We start from the raw sequence: 15,767 nt of genomic DNA, 5'->3' as shown, positions 1-15,767 counted from the left end.
TGGATGATGGACTCAAGGGCATCCTGATCAAATTTGCAGATGACACCAAACTGGGAGGGGTGGCTAACACCCCAGAGGACAGGATCACACTTCAAAACGACCTTGACAGATTAGAGAACTGGACCAAAACAAACAAGATGAATTTTAACAGGGAGAAATGTAAAGTATTGCGCTTGGGCAAAAAAAATGAGAGGCACAAATACAAGATGGGTGACACCTGGCTTGAGAGCAGTACATGTGAAAAGGATCTAGGAGTCTTGGTTGACCACAAACTTGACATGAGCCAACAGTGTGATGCGGCAGCTAAAAAAGCCAATGCAATTCTGGGCTGCATCAATAGGAGTATAGCATCTAGATCAAGGGAAGTAATAGTGCCACTGTATTCTGCTCTGGTCAGACCTCACCTGGAGTACTGTGTCCAGTTCTGGGCACCACAGTTCAAGAAGGACACTGACAAACTGGAAGGTGTCCAGAGGAGGGCAACCAAAATGGTCAAAGGCCTGGAAACGATGCCTTATGAGGAACGGCTAAGGGAGCTGGGCATGTTTAGCCTGGAGAAGAGGAGGTTAAGGGGTGATATGATAGCCATGTTCAAATATATAAAAGGATGTCACATAGAGGAGGGAGAAAGGTTGTTTTCTGCTGCTCCAGAGAAGCGGACACGGAGCAATGGATCCAAACTACAAGAAAGAAGATTCCACCTAAACATTAGGAAGAACTTCCTGACAGTAAGAGCTGTTTGACAGTGGAATTTGCTGCCAAGGAGTGTGGTGGAGTCTCCTTCTTTGGAGGTCTTTAAGCAGAGGCTTGACAACCATATGTCAGGAGTGCTCTGATGGGGTTTCCTGCTTGGCAGGGGGTTGGACTCGATGGCCCTTGTGGTCTCTTCCAACTCTATGATTCTATGATCTTCTTGCAAGTAGGCTTTTCTGCTTGGTGTTGGCGTTAGGACTTTCTTTGCTGCCATTCCTACTCTTAAATTCTACACCAATAATTTCTCAAACTTGACCACTTCCTTTCAATTTCCTATTATCCCTTAACAGTAAGTTTCAAAACAAATAGCCTCTACCACCAAGTGCCAAGCTGTTTGGCCTTATCAACACTTTCTCAAGGTGTTTCCATGGAGGCTGGAAAAATACTGTACAGCTTTCTGCTAGTTTCTCTTTGTTCTAGCCCCTTTACCAACCCCAGGTTCTTAGCCTGAGTACTATAAATGATTTACAAATCAAAATTTAAAAGAAATAAAAACCTTACATACATATATACTTTGTCTTATTTTTAAGATATAAGGAGTAAAGTAATATAAAAGTATGATATGTAGAGAGAATAAATCAAGAAGAGGAAGAGATGCGTAAGTAGCAGTCTTTTCACACAGAGCTATTTGGTACAGTGGTGCCTCTGGATGCGAACAGGATCCGTTCCGGAGCCCTGTTCGCATCCTGAGTAGAATGCAACCCACGACTGCGCATGCCACAATTTTCCACTTCCGCGCATGCGCGTGACATCATTTTGAGCATCTGCGCATGAGCGAGTGGCGAAACCCAGAAGTAACACGTTCTGTTACTTCCGGGTCACCGCGGAGCATAACCTGAAAATGCTCAACCTAAAGCATATTTAACCCAAGGTATGACTGTATATAAAATAATGTAATCCAACAGTAGAGTTTATCTCAATTCCAGTTGATTTTAAAAAAAACCCCAAGGAATTAGTTCCACTTGTTGTTGCTTCAATGTCCAGTAGAAATAAGTTTAGGTATTCCAATATAGTTTTAATTCTATAATAATCCAAAGTAATTTTGCCAAAATATAGCCATGATCCACTTTTTAATTCTTGATACTTGACACAATGTTTAGTCTCAGTTTCTCCAATATCTCAAGCTTCTTTGAATATGAAAGTATTAATAACTTCCCAAATTAATCAGAGTCAATTAATTCCACCAGGTTTGTTCTAAAAATCAAAGATATATGGCCATGATGAAACCAGAAATCAAGCCAAAGTAGCCACAGGGAGGCATATGCAGAAGAAGATGGCTCCTGCCTGGGCCTCAGAGTGCCAGCAGAAAAGCCAGTGCTGGGCAACCCATTTATCATATGTGTAGAAAGGTAAATGTCATAAAATGGAAGCGGCCGTCTCCCAAGAAAACAGCTTTACACTGCTTATTAATGGCTCTCAGGAATTCATTCACGTGTGGTTAATTAAATCCTGACACCAACAAGCTCTTTAAAGAAATGAATGGATTCAGTATAAACACAGATAGTTTAGCACCACAGGGATCTCTAACATTCGTCTTCCATGAAAAAGATGTGCTAATTGCTCCCTTAATCATCAGGTTCTTAATGATATTTTGACACAAGGAAAATCAGTGTGTCTTCACAAAGACATCTGCAGTAAAAAGAATAGTCAATGAAGAAACTGAAAGCCTATAGAAGACACTTTCCAATTGCCTCTTATGCTGCAGCACAGCAGAGCACACCTGGCCCCATCGAGGTCCCACAAACCCCGCCAGTCAAGGCCTTAGCATCGCCTGAGGACCCCTCTCTCCCAGCTGGAGAGATGTGGAACAGGCTGACACAGTGCAAGACTAAGGGCAAGGCTCCGTCATTCTGGACACACTTCCACGGGAAGTAAACCCCAATGAAGTCATAGAACTGCACTGTAAAGCAGTATCTTCAGCAGGTGTATCTCCAAACAACCCTCTTCATCTGCAAAACAGCACTGGGTTGCCCTAAGGCGAACAAATCACAGATTCCCTCTCTTCTATTAGCTACATTCACACTATTTAACCATTTTTGCCAGCCTCCAACCTGTCATTCTCAGCTGGCCACCAGTGCCCTTCAGCACTGCAATCAAGCTACACAAAAGCCTAAAGAGATGAAAATCTCTTCCCTTGAAGCAACACAATAGCATTCAGAATAATGTAACAACCTACTTACTCTAGTGCAGCCCTGCAATGAGGGAGCAAGACCAAAGAAACCTCAACTCCGGAAGCCATTTAAAGACCCGAGGGGAACAAGAGACCAAAAGGAGCACACGCAATTTCAAGCACGATAAGGAGGACTTTTCTCCACTTCAGTTACTATGAATTGTTGCTTTTTCCTTCTTCAAACATCACCACCACAACTCTGCTTCCTGCAGGTGAAGACACTCCCTCGCCTCCCTGCCTCCCTTGGCAGTTCAGCTGCCTCAGGCTAGAACTCTAGGCAACGCCGTCAGAGAATCATAAAACTGTAGAGTTAGAAGGGACCCCCAAAGTTCATCTAGCAGGATGGATTTGATTTAAATCAAATTTGATTTTAATCAAATTTACTCAGTAAGACTTGATTTAAATCATTTTTTACAGGAATCTTTTGCCCAACATGGGGCCCAAAGAGCCTGAGATAGAAGTCTCAATCTGACAATGTTTAACTCTTCCCCGTTTAACTCTTCTACATAAACACACAAATAGTCAAGTGAAGCAGAAAATTTTGTCCATTTCAATAGTGTAGTTTCTCACCCTCTCTGACATCCTCTCTCTCTCTCTCTCTCTCTCTCTCTCTCTCTCTCTCTCTGCTGGCACCATTCTTCAAAAGGGCAGGTGCCTGCACTGATGCGCATGCTAACGCTTTGATGAAGAATGACACAGATGAGGAACTGGGGAAATTGACCTTAAAAGTTTCACCCTGTGGAGACCAGGAAGAGGGAAAGTAGAGAAAGTGGGCTTGCTGTAAATGCTCATGGAAATGGAGGAGAAAGGGCATGAAAGGGAGCAATGCTGCGTCAAGAGGCCTTTAGACCAAGGAGGCATTTCTAGACAGGAAGAAGAGTTTAAAATGTGAAAAGAACTTCCCCAAATGTGTCAAACTCTAACTTGCAAACCTGATTTAAGCACATTTAAAACTGTATTTAAAACTGTGGTAGGTGTGAAATTGGTGGCAGCACACTGTTCACGCAGCCCTGATGCCATTGCATTATATCTCTGGGATCTACCAATCAGGGGCAGGGGGGGGCATACAGACTTTCTCCATCTCTAGGAGTGGTGGTGTAAGCCCACCCTGAAAGAGCCGGACATGGATCTCAGAATTCCCCGAATCATTGCTATGTATTTTTAGCTATCTGGTGCCTTAAGCTCTGGTTTCAAACCACGTTGCTCAAAGAAGAAGAAGAAGAAGAAGAAGAAGAAGAAGAAGAAGAAGAAGAAGAAGAAGAAGAGGAGGAGGAGGAGCAGTGAGGAAAAGCGACTTAGGGAGCAGGTCTACCTCTCCGTGGGCCAGGGGAGGATGCTCCCCTACTTTCCTTAGGGACCCATTTGCCTTATATCGGGTGTTGGTGGGACCAGAAGGAGATCCTCTGAAATGGAACGGGGAACCTGGGAGATGCAGGTTCAGGCAGATCCCCATCCCTAACCATTTCAGAGGTTTGTAAGTGGAAGAACTCTTTGGATCAAGGTCCATTTTTCTCAGGCAATGTTGTAGCACAACATTTCGAGATTCCCGTTTTGCAGGGGATTGGACGAGATAACTCTCAGGGTCTCTTCCAACTCCACAATTCTATGAATCTATGTAAAACAGCTCTCCTGTGAGTGGAAGTTGCCTTCCACACACACACGGATGGCTTTGGACAAAAGTCTGCTTCCAATTTCACATTCCATTTCGTTCTCTCCCCCCACTCCCATAAACACACACTTGCAGAATCGAAGCATACTCACAGCCTGAAATATATCTTTTCTCTGCACTGCAGGCAATATTGAGATCGCTTCCCTCTGGGGTCCCCTGTTTGTGCTGTTTCTAACATTACGCATGTCTAGAAATGACAAAAGCGCAGGCACCAAAACGCCACAGAAGCGAGTCGCAACAACAGCACTATTCCATGGAGATCATAACTCTTGGTGTGCGCGTGAGCCTCGGCTGCATAAATTAGCCTTCTCAATGCAACTTTGTTTTTTTCTCCCACTCCAACTTGTCTAATCAGATTCCAATCATACAAAGAAAATTACACAGCTGCTTAACATTCCTGCTTCCATTGACTTCAATGCAGACAAGGCGTCCGCTGGCTAAATATCTTCCCTGTTGGTTTATGAAGGATCAGGGCATTAGGTCAGTGTCAGCCTCTCTGAAAGAAAGGGGACCATCAGCTCTCTGCGTGTGCACAAAAGACAAATCCTTGCTGATAGAGATCCTGGCATGAGCAACCAGACACGAAGACGGCCTTTAACTCCTGCCATTGTTACATAGGTGTCACTGACAGATATTAAAGCTGACGGGAAAGGTCACAAAACCCCCTCAAAGCTGGCTGCATTTGCAAGAACGAAAGGGGCCTGCAGTCCAGGCACACCAACTTCTACTTTAGGAGCTCACATCTGCCTTTTCATTTTTCTTCCATTTGGGCCAGGCATGTTCAGAATCCAAGAAGTCTCTTACATGGGCACAAGTTGAAGCACCCCACTTGTGGGCAAGCCTTAACCATGCCAAAATAGACTCTACCCTGAAAAGTCACGTAACCAGGGCTTTTTCCAGCTGGAACTCAGCTCTGGCACTTCTCATGTGGGCGCCAGTGTCTTTATAAGAGACCAAGGGAAACGTTCATGGTGAGTTTCGGAACCTCTTTTTCTTTTTCTTTTTCCTGCAATCAGATATTATTATTAAAGTTTTCTTGGTTTACAAAGGTATGTGCAATGCCTCTTTTTCAAGTTAGGAACCTCTTTTCTCTCTCTCTAGAAAAATTGCACTGTGTGTAACCAGAGACCATCCTCTGCTGTGAAGTGACACGTTTGTTTGTGGAATTTGTATCTTACATTTCCACCATAAGACGATCAAGGCAGCTCACAAATATAACAAAACGGAAGTGAAAAACCAAGCAAGCGAAACATAAATGTAATCAAACAAAGCCATCCAGAATTGTCCCTGGAAAGTCACTTTTCTTCTTTAAGTTTTCAAAGTTTTTAAGCTAGCTCAAGGTTGTCCCCTGAACTAGCCAGATGTTTAACTGATAATCAATCTGAGCATCATTTGAAAAATAAGACTTTAGAGCCGTCTTGCCCCAAAATGGCAACTAGACATTCTGCTTTGGTTTAAGGAACCATTTGGCCCCTTCCTTATATATCTGAGTTTCTAACTCTGCGCATCATCAACCTTTTTATATATACCGGTACTTCTTGCAAATTTATCTTATTACACATTTGTTTGGGGTCTTTAAAAAAAAAATTGGGTAATGTTTGGATGTCACAAAGACACTCCAATCTGTGCTGAGCGAAGCTACCTTCTGTTGGAAAGCAGCTGCACTGGTTTTTCCCTAAGCCAAGTCCTGCAGGAATCATTGTGGGCTCGGCCAAAGCAAAACTGAGTGCAGCTCCACAGCAACCTGACTGCTGTCCCTGCGTATGTCTTTATACGCCCCCAGTTTTCAACAGAACAACTCCAGCCCATGAATGCATTTGCAAACAAAGATGTTGAGTCCTACACAGTTAATATTAGGACTTTAAAATACTGTGGAAACTGATAAGCCGATAACAGTGTTTACAACAGATAGCACTGTAATTTTTGCAATTAAAATGAATACTTCTGTTCTATTGTGTCCTTTCACAAAGAACATTTCTGTATATAGAGTGATATCTTCTGCACTGGCTTGCCTACCATCAGACAGGGTCTCTTCTTAAATACAAAATAACCCAATAACTTTAACAGCTGCTGATGTTATCACAGTACTGGATAGGTCTTATCTTGATTTCATGTCTGTTTAAATTTTAACTATTCTTCTGGAGCAACTAGGGGGACAAATACTGGCACATTTATGTGAAATTTCAGAAACCTGGTGTTGTGTATTTAGTCAAAGGATTTTATATCTGTATTATTATTGTCTGTATTTGCATTAGGGTAAAGTAACTGCCTTTTGGTTCCAGAGGGTACAGCTACTATTGGTTCATTTAAGCTGCTGTATTTGGATCCTCTGTCTTATTGGTTTCCTCCAAAAGGCAGGACTGTGATTGCCTGATATTGTTCCCTCCAAAATGTATCCTTTCTAGTTAGTTCCCTGTCCCTATAAATGTAGCTTTCCCCTCCTCAGTCTCAGTCTTGTTTGCTTTAATAAAGAAGTGTTACTAGAGAACTGTCTCCAGCATATTATGTCAAGAGAGCTGAAATCACAAACCCCACGTCACAACACTTGGTTCTGGATCCAGCCCTCTCATTTTGAAATATGCTATTATTGGCAAGTTCACCTCTGGGCAACAGAACTGTGGCAGGCGTCCTCCCTTCAGAGGCTGCCCAAAGAATTCCAAAAGAAGGTGTAACCTCTTGCCAATAAATAGGTGCAGCAGTTTTGAAGCATTTTAGGATTGGCCAGGACTTGAACTGGGAGCCTCCTGATCTATGCCCTGGTTCCCTTGGGATGAGTGAGTGACCTCCCAAGTCTCTGTGGCTCCCACCTCGCCTGCCCAGACAAGCTAATAGTTGGACAAATCTATCCATTTGGGTTTCTCGCAGATTATCACTTCTCCAATCTCAAATTCAATTTGTCACATTTCCACATCAATTTGCCATTTTTAAAAAAGTTTGCATGAAAATTTGCATGCATTTTTGCCTGCTAAAATGCATTTTGGTATGTTATTTTAACTAATTATACATTTGTGTACACACTTTCCCCTATTATTATAAAAATGTAACTGATAGAATTCTACAGGATGTGGTATTAGTGTGTGAAAACAGTCCAGATCTGATGATTCCCCAGATGCTGGAGATATCAGGTGCCATCCTGGCGCCCAGGCATCTTTGTTTGGTCACAGGTGCCTAACGCTCCTGGCGCCTGGCTAATTTCGACACTGGCTGCACAGCAGCAATACATGTTCACAGTTAAACATAAAGCGCCAATAAAAACAGTAGAAAATAATCATTCAAGTAGCAGGCTGCAACAGCTGCAAAGGCCTCTTGGCCTAAAAAAGTCTTCCAGAGACACCTGAAAGTCGAAAGGGGAAGTGCCTGCCATTTCTCTGCTGGAAGAGTGTTCCACAGCATGGGATCAGTGGTGATAAATGCCTGGTTTCTTTCTGAGCCAAATTGGGCCTCTGTAACTTCAAGATGACTAACAGCTCTCCTCTGGATGATCTCCAGGATCTGGCTGGGATGTCAGAGCTGGGATCCAAACCCCAAAATCTTGGCACTAGAACTCCCGGCAAGGTTTGGAGCTTTGCCTCTGGCCTTACCTAGGTGCCACATAACCCAGCTTCATTAGGGGGGGTGAAATGCCCCATATGGCATTTCCAGAGGAAGGTCTCCTTTAAAAACCCCACTAAATTTGGCATAACTTTGAAGGGGGAAAGAAGGAAAATGGAGAGCAGGGATTCCTCATACCCCAACAGCTCATAATCAGTGTCCTGAAGTGGTACCTGCAAGGAGGCTGGGGTGGGGCAGGAACCCTTCCCTAAATTAAATGTGGAACGTTCAAGAGGGAGGAAATTAACAAGGAAATATTTCCCCTTCCACTCTCCACAAACCTTCTCCACCCATAATGTGTTATTTACATTACTATCCGGACACAGCAGGGAGAGGGGATGTGGGGAAAGTGGTTTTTCTCTCTGTCCACACGCCTCGCTTCTCCTGAGCACCAAAACCAAGTGTCTGATGAGGAGCTGCGAGAGCAGCGTTGGAATCCCCACTCAGCCATGGAGCCCACGGGGGAATCTCGGGGCAGTCACCACCTCTCAGCCTGACCGACCTCACAGGGTTGTTGCGAGGATGAAATGGGGAGGAGGAGAACCATGCAGACCCCCTTGAGCTCCTCGGAAGATAAAGGCAGTACGTCTATAAATGGAACAAGCCCTACTGAAAGCCTCATGTTCCAGACCAACTGGGTCCTTGAGGAGGAAGACACCTGTTTTTTGCATGGATGGGGAACCTTTTTCATTCCCATCTGCACTACCTGCCAGGGGTGTGGCCAGGGCAAAAGAGGGTGGGGCAATGAAGGTAAATCCCACCCTTGTTTCTACACACATCCTCCAGGCAGATAAGCAAGGAGCATCATCATCCAGCAAAGAAATGAAACCAAACAAACTCAGGGTGAGGGGGGGAGCATGGCCTGGGGAGACTGCTGAGGGCCAGTTAGGGGGGCCTGGAGGGCCACATCCAGCATTAGGTTGCCCACTTCTGTGTTAGGGATAGGAGTACACTGCAAAACATTGTCAGAAGTCAGCACCTTTGGCTAAAAATAACCACAGATAGGGGTGCTCCTGAGAAACAAAACCACATGTCACCTGCATTATTTGCACACATTATTTTGCAACAGAAATAAAAGGGAGTATAGCACATTAAAAAAAGAAACATATTGATAGATTCCACAGTAAAAAGAAAAAGAAAAAAGAATGGTGCACAAGTTCATCACATTTCAACCACAAGCATTATCATTCCCATTTCAACTCTGTCGCTAAAGTTCCATCAACTATTATATGCAGAGGCTGGGATCAAGGAAACCACAAGAAGAAATCCATACTCATCTCTGCCCACAAAAAAATGGTGTCCAAACAAGATTTGCCCTCCCCGTCCGCTTGCCTGCTTGAGTGTTGGTGGCCTGGAGGCAGCCTAGATCAGCCTTCCTCATCCTGCTGCCCCTCCAGATGCTTTGAACTACAACTCCCATCAGCCCAAGCTGGAGGCACCAGGTTGAGGAAAGGCCAGTAGAGAGCAAATGTCTGCCAAGGAAACTCTATTGTATTTTATTGCATTACAATCAATGCAACGCGATTCATGAAATAAAAGCAGCAATAAAAATACAATTCAAATCAATACGAATATTGGATGCAATGGATGTGCCACCCCATCTTCAGCTACAAATCCCCAGACACGCTGTGCACCACCTGAATGAAGTTCGCAGAACCAACACCCTGTGTGAAATGAGAATGCCCCAACCGAGAGCAAACCTCACACTTCTCTGAACTGCAGCTAAACCCTAGAGAAAGAAAACTGGTGAGCAAACCATTTTCCCGGGAAATTTGTCTGCTGTTACTATTAAGTTGTGGGTTGACATAGCAGCCGGCACAGCGATTTCTTCAAGTAGCTCTTTATTTTGTAAGCTGGAATAGAACTGACTGCAAACAGCTCAGCCGGCCTGCTTTTATAGGCAGCCGGCTGTCAACATTGTAACAACCACAGCCCAGAGTTCCCGCCTAAAATAACTGCTGTGGACCTGAGTGAAAACTATCTACAGACCTGAGTAAAAACTATATACAGTATCCCCCTGTTGGCCCAGGGTGAAACTACACTACATAACACCCCTCCCCACCGAGATAAGGTGTTAGTTACAATCGTAATGGTTTCCTTATATACAGCACTACGCGTAATGGTTCAATTAGGCACAAAAGCATATCGGTTACATTTCCCATACTTAGACCAACAGTGATACATGTCCAACAACATAGTCCTTTAAATAAGTTGGGCACTTGGAAACTCTGCCAGACCGCCGGGGACTGGTAGCCAAGTCCGGAGGGCCACACAGTTCTTGCTGAGGCTGTGGTGCGACCCTAGGTGGCGTTGGAACCAACTCCCCTGGATCCGCTGCTGTGGGTGGAGCCTCCGCAAGTGGAGTGGTCTGAGTCTGTTCTGAAGCGGCTTGGTTCGGCTCCACGCTGGCAGTTTGCGAGGGAGGTGTAGGTGGGGCCTCGCCATCTGTACGTGTCTCTTCTGGAGCTGCAAGCGCAGTTGGGGGCACCTCGGTAGTGTCCAAGTTCCCAACCCTGCGCCTAAGCTGGTCTATGTGCCGTCGCCACAAGCGTCCATCTTCGAGTGCCACCTGGTACGAGCGAGGTCCAGTGACTCCCACTACTGTGGCTGGCACCCAAGGAATGTCCCCCACATAGTTCCGGGCAAAGACCTGGTTTCCTGGGACAAATGACCGTGGCGCGTTGGCACAGCCTGGGGGTTCAGCCACGGCAAAGTCCGGGTGTAGCCGGTCGAGCGGTGACCTGAGGCGGCGGCCCATAAGCAGTTCAGCAGGACTCCTCCCTGTGGCCGCATGAGGGGTGATGTGTTGCATGAACAAGTATTCGGCGACCCGCTCATGCCAGTCTCCCCGGTCCAGGCGCGCCAGTGCCTCTTTTGCCGAGCGCACCATTCTTTCTGCTTGCCCGTTGCTGGATGGATGAAAGGGTGCCGTTAGGGCATGGCGGATGCCCAGTCCCAAAAGATACCGCTCAAAGGTGCCTGACGTGAACTGCGGTCCGTTGTCAGAGACAAGGACATCAGGACACCCATGCGTTGCAAACAGGCCTCGCAGCACCCGGATGACAGCTTCGGTAGTGGTGGAGGGCATCAGGGCGACCTCCAGCCATTTGGAATAGGCGTCCACCACTACCATAAAGGTCCGGCCGTGAAAGGGGCCAGCCAGATCGATGTGCACCCTCGACCAGGGTGTCTTTGGCGTCTCCCAGGTGTGTCCCTTAGCTGCCGGTGGTGCAGGCCTCGACTCTTGGCATGCTTGACAGGTGGACACCCAGGCAGTGATGGCATCGTCCATATTAGGCCACCAGATGTAACACCGAGCCAATGCCTTCATTTTGACAATTCCCGGGTGGCCAACGTGCAGAGCCTCCAGGACGCGCTGACGGAGTCCCTGGGGAATCACGACGCGGTCTCCCCACAGCAGACAGCCGCGATGAGCTGAGAGTTCATGTTGTCTGGTTGCGAAGGGCTGGAACTCCGATGCAAAAGGCCCTTGTGGCCACCCCCTCCACACCCAGTTGAGCACCCGGCTGATGGTGCGATCCTGGGCAGACGCGGAGGCCACAGTGGTAGCTGATACAGGCGCTGCCGGAAGATCCTCAATCAGAAGGAGCGATGAAGCTGGAGCCGGGTCTTCCACAAATGCTGGAAGAGGGCAACGGCTGAGGGCGTCGGCATGGCCCATCGATTTCCCCGGGCGATGGATGAGCCGGTAGTGGTAGGCAGCCAGGAAAACAGTCCATCGCAGCATGCGTGGCGAGAGGACCGGTGGAGTTGGACGATCACCGGCGAGGAGGCCCAGGAGTGGAACCTCTTCACTCCAGCCACAAGTGCCAATGCCTCCTTGTCGAGCTGGCTGTAATTCCGTTCCGTCGGAGATAGTGTCCTGGAAAAGTAGGCGAGCGGTGCTTCTCTTCCATCTGGAAAACGGTGACTAAGGACAGCACCGATGCCAAAAGGTGAGGCGTCGCAGGCAAGGACCAGCGGCCTGGATTCACTGTACTGTACCAGCACACTGTCTGAAGAAAGGAGAGCCTTGACCACGTTGAAGGCCGCCGTCTCCCGATGACCCCAGGCCCAAGGCGTCTTAGTGCTAAGGAGTCGGTGAAGAGGCTCAGCCACTGTGGCTTTGTGGGGCAGGAACATGTTATAAAAGTTCAGCAGCCCCAGGAATGCCTGCAACTCCGTTTTGTTCTTTGGGGTGGGGGCCTGCTGGATAGCGCGGATCTTGGATGTGGTTGGGTGAAGGCCGGAGGCATCGATAAGATAGCCCAGGAACTCTACCTGTGGAACGGCGATCTGGCACTTCTCCCTCTTTACCTTGAGCCCGGCCTCTTGGAACCTGGTCAGCACGGCACGGAGGCGCTCGAACAGCTGCTGGTGTGAGTCTGCAGACACCAAGACGTCATCAAAATATGGTACCACGCCCGGAAGCCCTTGCAGGAGACGCTCCATAAGGCTTTGGAAGATTCCAGGAGCCACACTCACCCCGAACTGCAACCGGCGGCAACGGAATGCCCCCCGGTGGGTGACGATCGTCTGGGCTTCAGCAGTGGCATCATCAACTGGCAGTTGTTGATATGCTTGGGCAAGGTCCAGCTTAGCGAAGACCTTACCCTCACCCAGGGAATGCAGCAGGTGTTGGACAACAGGAACCGGATAAGCGTGCTGTTGAAGTGCCTTGTTGATCGTGCACTTGTAGTCAGCGCAGATTCTCACCGACCCATCTGGCTTGACAGGCGTGACGATGGGGGTTTCCCACTTGGCGTGGTCAACCGGCTCCAAAACTCCTTGGGCAATCAGTTTGTCCAGTTGTTCGTCCACCTTAGCCTTGAGAGCAAAGGGAACCTGGCGTGGCTTTAGCTTGATGGGGGCGACTTGTGGATCAAGGCTAAAGGAGATGGGCGTACCTGTATATTGCCCCAAGGTGCCGTCAAAAACCTCGGCAAAGTCTTTGACCAGACCCTCAGTCTCTGCGTTAGAGATGCAGTTGATGCCGGTGACTTCCAGGCCGAGGGCATCAAACCAGTCTAGCCCTAGGAGGCTTGGCCGCTGACCTTCGACCACCACCAACCGGAGCAGGCCCGAAAAATCCTTGAAGGCGATCCGGAACCAGCCAATGCCTACCACGGGAATGTCGTTTCCCTGGTAGTCTCTCAGGTGTACGCGGTGGGAGTTGAGTTGCCTCTTGGACACTCTGGGTACCAGTCTTTTGATGGTGCTCCATGACACGATGGACAGGGCAGACCCGGTGTCGATCTCCATGTCACATGGAGCTCCTTCAATGAGCACCGTGACGTTCAGCTTGCGTCGCGTAGGCGAGTCGGTTTGGCCAATTGTGGTTCCAGATGGGCAGCGGCAGTTGGTGAGAGCGAAACAACTTTCCTTGGCAGACTGGAGTGAAGACTTGGACTTGCGAGTCGATGAAGGGGGGGTGTCAGACAGAGCCGATCGGCAGACCTTAGCGATGTGGCCCCTTCTGGAACACTTCCTACAGATGGCGTCTCTGAATCGACACTTGGCACGGGAATGGTTGCCTCCGCAGCCGGCACATTCCGGTTGGCCCTTGGACTTCTGTTGGAACTTCCCGCTTTGTCTGGTGCACGTCATCGTCTTCACTGGAGGATGCCTCATCACTGCTGGCCTCTTCATGATGCACCGGAACTGGCTCCCTAGCAAGACGCGGGCTGCTGGACTTGCGGATCTCCTGGGCGGAGCGTTCAGCAGCTTCTGAGGCCACAGCCTCCTCAATGGCTTTCTGTAGCGTGAGGTCTGGCTTGGCTAGGAGACGCCGTTGCAGATGGATGTCCCGGACCCCGCAGACGATTCGATCCATCAGGGCATCGTCTAAGTCTCGGAACTCACAGTGCATTGCAGCCTGTCGCAGGGCGGTGGTGTAGTTGTTGATTGACTCCCCCTCTGCCTGGTTCCGGTGGTAGAACGCATGGCGGGCAGCAATCTTGGACGGCTTTGGTGCATAGTAGTTGCGGAGCTTCTCTTGGATCGTGTCCCATGGTGTTGCCTGGACTGCTTCAGGCGCAACCAATGCTCGGGCCGTCTCAAACACCTCAGGCCCACAGAGGCTGAGGAATAGGCCCCGCTTCCGATCCTTTGATACTGCTGTCAGCTCGTTGGCTTGGAGGTAGCAGTCGAACCGAGCGAGGTAGGAGTCCCATGATTCAGAGGCTGGCGCAAACGGCAGTAGAGGCACAAGTGAAGCCATGATTCCGATGCCGGCGTGAAGGGCGATGGATGGAACACAGTGCTCTAGCCAGAACAGTCAGCTCTGAATTGGTTCTGCCCAGTGATTTCGCTCAGTGATTTCGCTCTGTGATTCAGCTCAGTGATTCAGCTCAGTTCAGAGGCTGGCCGCATCTGGCTGTGCTCTGATGTCCATCCATCCCATCCTCGTCGCCAGTATTAAGTTGTGGGTTGACATAGCAGCCGGCACAGCGATTTCTTCAAGTAGCTCTTTATTTTGTAAGCTGGAATAGAACTGACTGCAAACAGCTCAGCCGGCCTGCTTTTATAGGCAGCCGGCTGTCAACATTGTAACAACCACAGCCCAGAGTTCCCGCCTAAAATAACTGCTGCGGACCTGAGTGAAAACTATCTACAGACCTGAGTAAAAACTATATACAGTATCCCCCTGTTGGCCCAGGGTGAAACTACACTACATAACAGTTACTGATCTTCCAATCCATAACCTTGCAGATGAGCAATGGCACAGTCAGAACCAATGGTCTCATGACAGGAGGGAATGCATATTACCACACTGACTTCAAAATGTGGTCAGCCACCCCCGCTGCATTTTGAGAACTCTCTTGTTTGTTCTGCCAGGACCCCAGCCCCAAAGACCTGCTCCAATGGAGTCACTGTGGATCAGTCTCCAAACAGCCCTGGCGTTTACCAGAGCAGTTTGAAAGCGGCTGAAGTAAACAAAGTTCACAGCTGAGACGCATCAAGAGCATGGTCTTAGTAGTAAGAGCATAAAGGGACAGAGCAACCGCCCACAAGAAATCTTCAAGGGCCACATCTGAACCAAAACTCCTCCATTGCCTCCCTCACTCCATGGCAGCCACCTGATCCCACTGCTACCCTCCAGTTTTCTTCTCATATCCAGAACTAATTTCCTTTCCCCACATTTTATTCACCCTTCCCTCAGGCTACCAGAACCTTTTGTCTGCCTTTCTTTTTTAAAAGGTGTGGGGGTTTTCCTAGCTGTCATTATAAAACAATTAAGATATTACAGTATATTACTTTTGAAAAAACAACATGAGACCAGCTGCCTTTTGCTCTGTCAGCTAGCAGCAGCTTCCTGAACTATCCCATCCTAGCTAGTCATTATAAGAACTGTAACTTGAAGAGTTGGCTGCCAAGTTTCTTTTTTTCTTTCTCCACCGCCACTCCCCTTTCCTTTTGTGCTATGTATTTTAGATTGCAAGCCAGGAACACTCTTGGTTTTTATTGATCTGTGAATGTGAGAAAGCTTTACATAAATCATAAACAACTATAAAGGCACAATAATCAAGATGCAATTAACATTGCCAATTAGGAGAAAGGCATGCATTTATAAGATACATGGAC

General features: G+C 47.8%; 1 protein-coding gene across 2 annotated transcripts in view; it reads right to left on the bottom strand.

Moving 5' to 3' along the window:
* The window catches only part of SEMA5A (semaphorin 5A), a 159,040-nt gene that overhangs the window by 136,133 nt on the left and 7,140 nt on the right, over positions 1-15,767 (bottom strand). Inside the window, exon 1 of one of the 2 annotated variants that reach the window (XM_081917740.1) lies at positions 4,685-4,813. The exons of the other annotated variant lie outside the window; for it this stretch is intronic. The gene's annotated coding sequence lies outside the window, so the exon portion shown is untranslated. Of the gene's footprint in view, positions 1-4,684; positions 4,814-15,767 lie in introns of those variants that run through there. 2 annotated transcript variants of the gene reach the window in all.

Source organism: Podarcis melisellensis (genome assembly GCF_964234715.1).
Source record: "Podarcis melisellensis genome assembly, chromosome: 7".
Lineage (NCBI taxonomy): Eukaryota > Metazoa > Chordata > Lepidosauria > Squamata > Lacertidae > Podarcis > Podarcis melisellensis.
This window is presented reverse-complemented; position numbering and strand designations above follow the sequence as displayed.